Source organism: Papio anubis, chromosome 11, assembly GCF_008728515.1.
Source record: "Papio anubis isolate 15944 chromosome 11, Panubis1.0, whole genome shotgun sequence".
NCBI lineage: Eukaryota > Metazoa > Chordata > Mammalia > Primates > Cercopithecidae > Papio > Papio anubis.
Window position 1 is genome coordinate 21,553,487 of NC_044986.1, and position 9,667 is coordinate 21,563,153.

Sequence of the window (9,667 nt, forward strand, 5' to 3'; positions counted from 1 at the left end):
CCCAGCCCTTTGTTGTTTAAATTATCACAGTATGCCTTATATAATTCCTGGCTCCAGCTTCACAGAAGCCTGACTTTGTGTTTCAGATCAATTTTTTTCTGGCTGTTTATTTGTGTAAAGCCTCCCCATTTCAGTCTTTGCTGGGCCCCGTGTCATCCTCACTAATTCATTCAGTTATCAAAGCGACAATGCCTAATTATAAGCTACAGTGAATCAAGTCTAGAGAAGGACTCTGGACAGCCTCCCACTGCCTGATCAGTCTTAAGTCAGCATGGGGCTCAGACGCTCTCTGCTCCTTGGATGCACCAGCTCAGCTGCCCAGCCTGTGGCCACGTCGTAATGTACTTGTCTTAAAGACTCTTCAGATTCTGCTGAGACTAATGTATTTGTTCACCCTGAAAGGCAATATAAATTGTCTTGGGGTACATTTAATCAGGGGCTTGAGAAATCCACCTTGCATAGTCTGGAAACTGAGTAAATGGTTGGTGGCAGTAAAACTGAATGCTAGGAAATAGTGGGTCATAGTGGTCTTACGAGAAGAGGGTTTGAAGCCAGCTATGCTTGGATTTGAATCCCAACTCCTGTCTTCACACAGCTGTGTGACCTGGGGCAAAGCAACACGAAGTGTGGTTCACAAACCCCTGCTAGTCCACAAGATATGCGTTACCCATTAAGGAATCAAGGAGGAGAAAAGGAGCTTGCGCCAGAATGTAAACCAGCTACATTACCAAGCATCCTATTAGTTCAGCTGATTGTTTTTTCCACAACAAGACTTTCTCAATGCAGGAAATGGTATACTGATTTACATTTTAATAAAAATGTCTTACTCCCTGACTGATAGCAGAGTTCACGGAAGAGTACTTTGAGTAGCACTAACCTAGGGCAAATAACTTAACTGTTCTGAGGCTTAGTTTCCTCATCTGTAAAATAGGAATGAGATATGGCATGCTAAGTGCTTAGTATGCGGAGGACATAGCAAGTAATAAAGGAGAGCTAATATTAGTCTAGATAAGATCATCCTAATAGATCCATAAGATGTTAATATGCCTACAAAAGCAACATACATCCAAGAAAGAAAAAGTTTTATAGACACACAGTTTATTAAGCTGACTGTGCTCTAGGAGAACAAAGAAATGTATCCTACATGCATGCTTATGCCATGTTTCTGACTCTTTGAGATGAGAGATAATTTGTTTTTAAATTTCCAAAGCCATCGAACACTGTGCTCAATAAATATTTGGAGAGCCTGAAGGCAGATTTCACCTTGGAACTAGCTTTCCTGGCACTGGTAGACCCAAGACTGTTCTGGTACCTTTATTTCTCCTATTTCTGTGCTCCAGCGTGCCTTTCTTAAGTTTGAGTGATTGTTTCTTCTGGATTCACCAACTTTAGCTGGCTTCAGGTATCTTCCTCCTAAACCTCCTTTACCTTTTTCCTTGAGCCATTTTTAACAATCTGGCAACAAGAACTCTTTAGCCACAAGTTCTCTGAACACCCAAGAGGGCTTTCAGCACTATGACTCCAGCAAATGATTTTTTTAAGGGCCAACTGGAGTAAGGAGAAAGTTCTTTCCAGGTAGTCACAAGTCCTTGGGAGTAGAGAGACACAGGGTAAAGTGTCCCCAGGAAACCTCAGAAGGAACTTGGAAGATATGTGGATGTAGAACTGTGTTCTAAACCAGTAATCTTTAAGCATTTTCATTCTGCAACATTCCATCATATTTTTCCAATACAAAATTTTAGTATTTTTCTTTGAGTTAAATGATACTGCATTTGCTTTAGATTAAATCGATGATGATCAGGACTCTTGATTCAAGGTGGCAGAACCTAAATCAAAGTAGTTTAAGCCAAAAAGAGAAGGTATTTGGTAGCCACGGCTGGGAGGGATAGAGAAGATGCTAGCTTAAGGTGTGACTGAAGGTGAGGACCCAAACAATGCCTTCAGGGGTTCCTACCATTCAGCTTTTCTTTTCCTTATGCATCTCTTTGTTTGTTGATTTTATTTTCTCTTCCTGCAAATCTATTTTATTCTAGTAGTTGTAACCTAGCTTCCAGCAGCTAGGTCAGATGCATATTTATCTGGAATAAATATATAGCTGCCCTGGGGATCACATCCTTATAGTCTGCAATCCAGAGGACAGATAGCTTCTGTCTTTGAGCATCCAGTTTTAAAATCCCAGGGTGACCTGCCCATTCTGGATCAGGGTGATGAGTGTTTTAGTCTAACCAGGCAGCTATAATAAAGTACCTTAGCCTGGGTAACTTATAAACAACAGGTATGTATTGCTCCTAGTCTTGGAGGCTGGGAAGTCCAAGATCAGGGCACCAGCAGATTTGGTGTTCTGTGAGGGTCCATTCCTCATAGGTGGCTCCTCACTGCATTCTTGTGTGATGGAAAGGGCAAATACACTCCCCTGAGCCTCTTTTATAGGCACGATTTCCATTCATGAGGGCTCTGCCTTCATGATCTAATCACCTCCTAAAGGCTCACCTCTTAATACTATTACATTGGGGATTGAGTTTCAAGGTATGAATTTTGAGGGGCCACAAACATTCAGATTGTAGCAGTGATCTTTAATGATCAACCAGGATTGAATCATGTACTCTCACCCATCTTCCCTCTTCCCCTTATAGCCAGGATACTGGGGAATTGTGATTAAAGCCCCACTGGAACTACTAGGAGTTGGGAACATGCAGCAACTCAAAGGAGACAAGAGACTGTTAGATATGAACGAGGGAGGAAGTGTTGGGCCTGTTAATGGAACAAATGTGCATTTCAGAATATTGCTGGGAGAGGGCAAAGCTTAACAGATGGACTAATAATGGAACTTCAAACACAAATGAGGAAGCAAGTTCAGGGGGACAGGTCTTATTAAAGTCACTCAAATTACTCAACATGGGTAACACCTTGTCTAAGAAATTGATGAGCCTTGCTTATTAAAACTACGAACTCACCTCATTCTAAAAGAAAAGCCGTTATTTCCCACATTTTCAACAGAAGCATGCATTTTCTCATCCCTAACTTGGCACTGTGGATGAATTCATCTCTCGTCTCTCTCTGGTATCTTTCTTAAAACGTCACCACATAATACATGTTTAATAAATATTAGTTATTTCTGTCATTTTGACTTAGGTTATTACAGTATAATCTCATTAAATGTTTATTATAACCTTATATTATAATGGCCTCTATTTTCACATGAGGAAACTGAAGCTCAGAGACTTTGTGAGTTGCTGAAGACCACACCTACAATAACTAATGGGGCTGTTACTATCCAAGTTTGTCTGACTCCAAAGCCCAAGCTCTTGCCTTTACATAACTAATTCAATTTCTGATAGCTGGGAGATGAGAAAAGTATCTTTCTTGATGCAACTCCAGTTCCAGCTCCATAGCAGTAATTCACACCACCCTGGCCTTTAGGCACTCTCTTATAATTATGAAGCATTCATTATACAAGAGCCTCTTATTTAATTTTTAAGACTGTTGAGCAGAGGATGCTGTCTTGACGTCCCAGTCCAATAACATACAACAAAATATTTCCACAGACATTTTTTGCATGAATACAGATGCTGTATCTTGTTTAATTTGAAAGGCAGACACAAGATTGGGCTAGTTTTCAGCAGTTCCATTTGGCCCTTTATCGGTAGCTTTTTGTTAAGAAGAATCTCCTCCCGGGTTGTGGATAATTTCAGCATTACTAAAGCTCCAGGTTATCTCATTTTTGTAGTTGCTGGTTGCCTGTGCTTGTTCATTTCCTACCACCTGCCACGATGTTCATTTTCATTTTGTATGTGTCAACAGCTTGAGAGCCTTGAAAGATGTACCAAGATTTTTAAAGAAAAAAACATATATCAAATTCCCTTTGGTTAAGGCAGTGACAGTGATTTTTTTTTCTCCTTCTACTTACTTGAATCTTAAATCCTCACTGATTTGCATCTAGGTTTGGAAATGGATTAATACTTGGAAGAGAAGGCAGATTGTTTGCTTAAAACCCGTTGGGTCAGAGAGTTCAAAGGGAGGCAGGAGTCTCTGTCCTATGCCTCTTCTTTGGACCTTTCTGGTTCTCTTCTCTCCTCCCTGACTCCTCTTCTAGTCTTCGTCCCTGGCTCTCCACTGGTCTCTGTCACCTCTCAGATTGCTCTCTGTTCCATTGGGATGTTTCAGCTGTAGGGGACAGATCAAAATGTAAGGATATTTGTCTCACAAATCTGACTTGGGGACAAGAAATCCCCACATGGGTCAGTTCCAAGCTAGTTAATCCAGCAACTCAGGCGATTCACTCTCTTGTCTTGCTCTCCTGGATTGGTTCTTATGCTTATCCTCTTTTTATTGCTTTCATCAATAACTTTCATCTTTTCATTTTGCTTTTCTGTTTTCATGTTGCATCAGGAAGTCCCAGTTGTCATGGGGACTACTGGAGTTCCAGGTGTCATGGAGTCCCTGGAATCATGAACCACTGGAGTTCCAGGTATCATGACCAGCTATCACATCATACAAGCTGGCTAACAGAGACAGACACTGCTGTGCCTCTCTCCTCTTTCCAACCATGAGGGACACTGTCCCAGAAGCCCTACCCCGTACTTCTCAGTGGGCAGAGCTACATCCCTGGCCCATGTCTAAACCTTGCAGGGGATATGGAATAACCTTCACAACTTTAGACTAAACAGAACTTATGTCCTGTGGCTGGAAAGACGACCCACCCTGAGTACCTAACCATGTAGAGTGTAAAAATAAAGAAAAATCCAAGTTCTATCACTGAAAGAAGATAGTGGGGATAGACTGGTAATGTCTGCCTCAGTATCTCTTAGGCAGACTCCTAGTTGTGGCTGATGGCCTTTGCTATGACTAATAGGGCAGCAAATCCCAATTATTTATCTTTAACCCAGATTTCTTTAGAGATTCAAATAAGACACTCCATCTATTTGCTTGGCTATTCCACTTAGATATATGGATCTTCCTTTTAGATAAATGATATTCCTCCAGTTATATAGCACTTAGACATCCCAGAAGCTCTTTTCTGGAAATATCACATGCCTTTTTTATCAAGCTCCTTTCTTTCTAGGACTGTGTCCAGACTTCAGGAACCCTCACAAGAGGTTAATTGAATGAATAAGTGTCACAGCAATGAATCTCATTCTCTGGTGCATGTCGTGGGCATTTTTAGAGGTCATTATTTTTGTGTTATGCCATATGTGAGCAGAACTTCTCACTGAAGGAGCTGGGAAATACATGATTTCTTGCTTTGCATGTTATTGTGTGGCAGTAAAAATGACCATGCAAGCTGAAACCACAAAAAATGATCTTAAAAATCAATAGGAAAATGTATGATCTGTGACCTTTAAAGATTTTCATCAAAACATTAAACACTATCTTACTATCTTATAATTATGAAGCATTCATTATACACTTTTATAATATGTGACTTACTTTATAAAAGTGACTTACTGTCACTTTTAAATGTTTAGGGAAATGCAAAAAAAGTGACATTAATATTTAGTTACTACAGTGTTATTCAGAATATTAGAAACATTGATAATGTAAAAGTTTATTTCTTATAAAAAGTTATGAAGAATAATTTGAACAGTTCTTGCCTTCTTGTCATTGTATAAGTTACAGTTTATGTGAACATATTTTCTGTGCCCTGGTAAATTTGCCGTACTGCTTGCTAAGTTTGGATTACCTTCCAGCATTTTATTCTTTATAGTTATAATGTCACAAAGCAGCTCCAAGAGTTCTTTTAATGTGAAGTTTTTTGAGGATGCTAATTTCTCTAGGAAAATTTTTCTCCTTTTCGCCACAAGCACTTTCCTCATTTATGTCTAAAGTTTACCTTCACTAAGTTCCGCTGGCTGGGTGTCTAGAGTCCCTTGAATATCGCAATCAGCTAAAATGCTTCATTTGCATTGGATTTCAATTTCACTTCCAGCATTTTCATTTTTCACTTCTTTGTGGCACTCTCCTTTTTTTGGCCAACTCCTTCTTTTGATTATTCATTTTTATAAAATGTCCTGTGGGTTTTATCACCAGGAGACAAGGAGGTAACACAACTACAAGCTTTGCTGGCTGTATGTAAAATAAATAAGAGATGGGCAGAGAGCAATCCCCCAACAGGCTTTGAAAGACATAACTCAGTTGGTCTCAGAACATGGGGTGAATCTCTTATTTACGTAGTGATTTGTGGACCGAAGCCCTGGCAGTGAGGTTTGTACTGTATTCAAATACTGACAGTTAATATACTGTGGTAACTGAAATTGAACTGTGTTGTTGGAGGACTGTTGCTTTTGAAGTAAACAGTGGTAAATGAAATCCGTATGTATCAGAATTGTGTACAGTGAAGGCTACCCGCATTGTAATTCAGGACATATCCACTCAGCTCTAGACATTGGAGATACCCCAGGCCAGCCCCTCACTTCCAACTGGCTATGAAGTAGGCAAAGCACAGAGGTTCACCAAGGGCTCATCCCTGGATGTTTGCCTGTCCCTGGCTTTAAGAGAGAATGCACCTTTAGCCTTGAGTCTACAGCAGGTAAGGACTGAAAACAGCTGCTCATTAGGGAGGTGATGTGCAACACAATGCTGTGAGAGGCAGCCCCGCTATAGGCCAGTGATGGCCCGTGTGTCAGCCAAAGGCAATAAACTAATACATAGACTGCATGTTTTTTTCTCTCTCCTTTATTTCTAGTCCTTTCATAAAAATGAAAATTCCTTCATTTCTAGTGTTTTAGCCTTCAGGATCTGATATAATTCAGTTTAATAAATGGAGTACTGGGAGAAGGCTTGGCAGCTCTGGTGCCATGTTGCTAGATGGCCTCCTACAGAATTCCAACCTCTGTTTGCTTGCACTGTTTCCCTCCTTTGGCTTTCAGCCCTCTCTCTGCCTCAGGTATGTTGCAGTCCCCTTGAATATCCTCAAGCGTGAACTCTTTCTTGACTTCCAAGGGATTTGAAATAATAACAAAAGTTCTGGACTTGATTTGGAGCTCATTAAGATACACTTAAAAAAAATAGAGCATGTGCATCTTCTGTATTTACTGTGTCTCCTTAATTATATGTTTCCTTTTATGTGACAAATAATACTATTAGTTTATGAAAAGAGCATAGATTTTGGAATCAGATAGGGCTGAGTTGGATCCAGCCTTGGCCACTAATTATACTTTGGACAGTTCATGTCATTTCATTGAACCTCTACTTTTCTCATTATAAAATGGTACATTGGTTAGGTTTAAATAGTTATACATGTAAAGTGTTTAGCCTTGGACCTGGCCTAGTCTATGAATTCAATATGGGGTGGCTACTGTCATTAACTACCTCACAAGCTGATACGTGGATCAAATAAGCTGATGTATATAAAACATTTCATATAGTAACTGGGACATCAGAGGTGCTCAAAATGTTATTATCTTTACTTTCTTTTTACTTTAGCTTTCAGTAAGCATGCAACCAAACCTATTGCTTAGTTGTAATGATTGATCAATTTCAAGTTTTTGGTATAGCTAGTTCTCTGCTCTGTTTAACTACCTTTTGTGTGTGTGTGTGGTTTTGTTATTTTGGATATGCGTCAAGATTAGAAATCCACTCAAATCATTTGTAAATGCATACAGGAATACAAAAAAAGTGGATAAATACTATTTCCACTTCAGTTCCAGTAATATGCAAAATTATCTGCCATCCTTTGTCCTGGCCTGGTAACCTGTTGTGATACGCAGCACCATTCTTCAGCTTGTGGGAAGCTTCATGTTGGAAAGAGTTCAATTTGCCCTGCAGGTGTTTTGTGGCTACCATATAGTTGGCACAGTATCACAAGTTTTTGACCATGATGTTTTATTTTCCAACATGCTACAGACAGCCTAGAACAAGTACTGGTATAATTCAAAGTAGCAGAAAGAATGCTCTGTATTCGCCAAATCCCATTTCATGTATTCTTCCTGGGCACACAAGAAGGCTACCTTTCCTTTGTGGTTAGATTGAAGTTATGACTGAGTTCAGGACAATCACACGTGAGTAGAAATGATGTGTTCTTCTTCCAGGCCTGGCCATAAAACCTTCCAGAAAATGGATGACACTCTGTTCTCATATCCCAGTGACTTCTAAGGCCATATTTTTTAAATGTCAGGAGAATAATATGAAGAGGTCTGGATCTGAGTTACCACTTGGAGAAAAGCCACTACAGAGATCTGTATCAGATTATGGTATGGTATAAGTAAGAAATCAATCTCTGTTTGGGCAAGTTTCTATGATATTAGGGCTTATTTGTTACTATAGCATAGAGTATTCTTGCTGACTAAAACACTTCCCCTTCTAACTCATGGGACGTTCATGATGATAAAAATGATACTGCGCTCATGTTAGTACTATGTAAATTGTGTATCAAAGCAGTGTGTGGATGTTATCATGTTGTTATTTGTGGAAAGCTCATAGGTTTGGAAGTCAAGAGACCAAGCTCTTGCACGAATGTCAAATGCTTACCTTACTTTTCTCTGCAGCTCTGTCATCTGTAAAATAACAGTCCTAATCCTTGTCATGACTACTTCTCACGGTTGTTACAAGATGCAAATGAAATCATGGATGCGTAAGAACTTGGTAAACTATAAAGTTCTGTCAAGTAGAAAGCACTGTAATTATTTCTCTGGAGTTCCAAACCTCTCCCAGGAATACCCTTTCCACATAGAAGAGGGATGCCTCACTGCAGCCCCAAAGTGTTACTGTTTTCTGGAAATGTCAGCACAGACTTTTGTTCAGCAAAGCATGAGCTCAAACGGCCTGAATGCAACCCAGAACACTTGGCAGGCATTTTCTGCCTGGAACAGTTGCTCAAAGCTGAAAATAAAGGTGCCTATGATTCTAAACATGGAATGTCTGGAGAGGAGAGAAAAAGAAACTTGCACAGTTTCAATCTCTCCTGAAGATGCGGGTGCAAGGTAGGGAGTGGGGCATGTGGTCCATATCTGGTACAGGAGAGGGAGAGAGGTCAGACTTCACCCTGGGAAGGACAGCTCACAGACCTCAGAAAGGCCAGGGCACAGTTGTAGGCAACATACTCAGCTGCCTACAGTGTGTGTTTTTAGGAACAGGAAGGACCCCAGTTTCTGATTTACTCCATAGCTGAACTCCAAAATTCCCTGGGTAAATCTTTCTTTTAAACCAAGCAGTCCTTTCTTTCCTGTCTAAAACCAACCAACAAAAAATTTCATGGGAGCCTTTGTGCCAAAAGTTAATGTTGTCCTAAGGAGACCTGGAGGAAATGAAGAAACTGAAATGCATTTTTGTTGGCACAGTGGGGACATGGGAAGTGATTTGCATATGAGAACTGAGAGGACAAAGTCAACCAACAGGCCCTTGAACCCAACTTCCTACATGGGGGCTCTGCTGCAAGGGAAGCCAGGTTCTTCAAACCACAATACCATATTTAGAGATCTTGCCATGTGCCAGGCACTCTTCTAAGTGCATCACAAGCATTAGCTTATTTATCAGTCATCAGAAACCCTGTGAAGTAGGTACTGTTATCATCCACATTTACAAATGGGGAAACTGAGGCCCAGAGAAGTTAAGGTGTAAGACAAGTGCCAAAGCCAGGATTCAAACCCAGGGCGCAGACTCTATAGTCCATGTCTATACACTAAACTCCATTTTGCCTTGTCCAGAAAAGGCATTGGAATATGCTTGTTAC

General features: G+C 40.3%; 1 long non-coding RNA gene across 1 annotated transcript; it reads right to left on the reverse strand.

Moving 5' to 3' along the window:
* Window positions 1–3,415: 3,415 nt before the first annotated feature.
* Window positions 3,416–4,454, reverse strand: LOC116269415. The gene is made up of 2 exons (XR_004176890.1): window positions 3,908–4,454; window positions 3,416–3,810 (listed from the first exon to the last, which is right to left on the reverse strand). It is a non-coding gene; the product is annotated as an uncharacterized LOC116269415 (long non-coding RNA).
* Window positions 4,455–9,667: the final 5,213 nt, after the last annotated feature.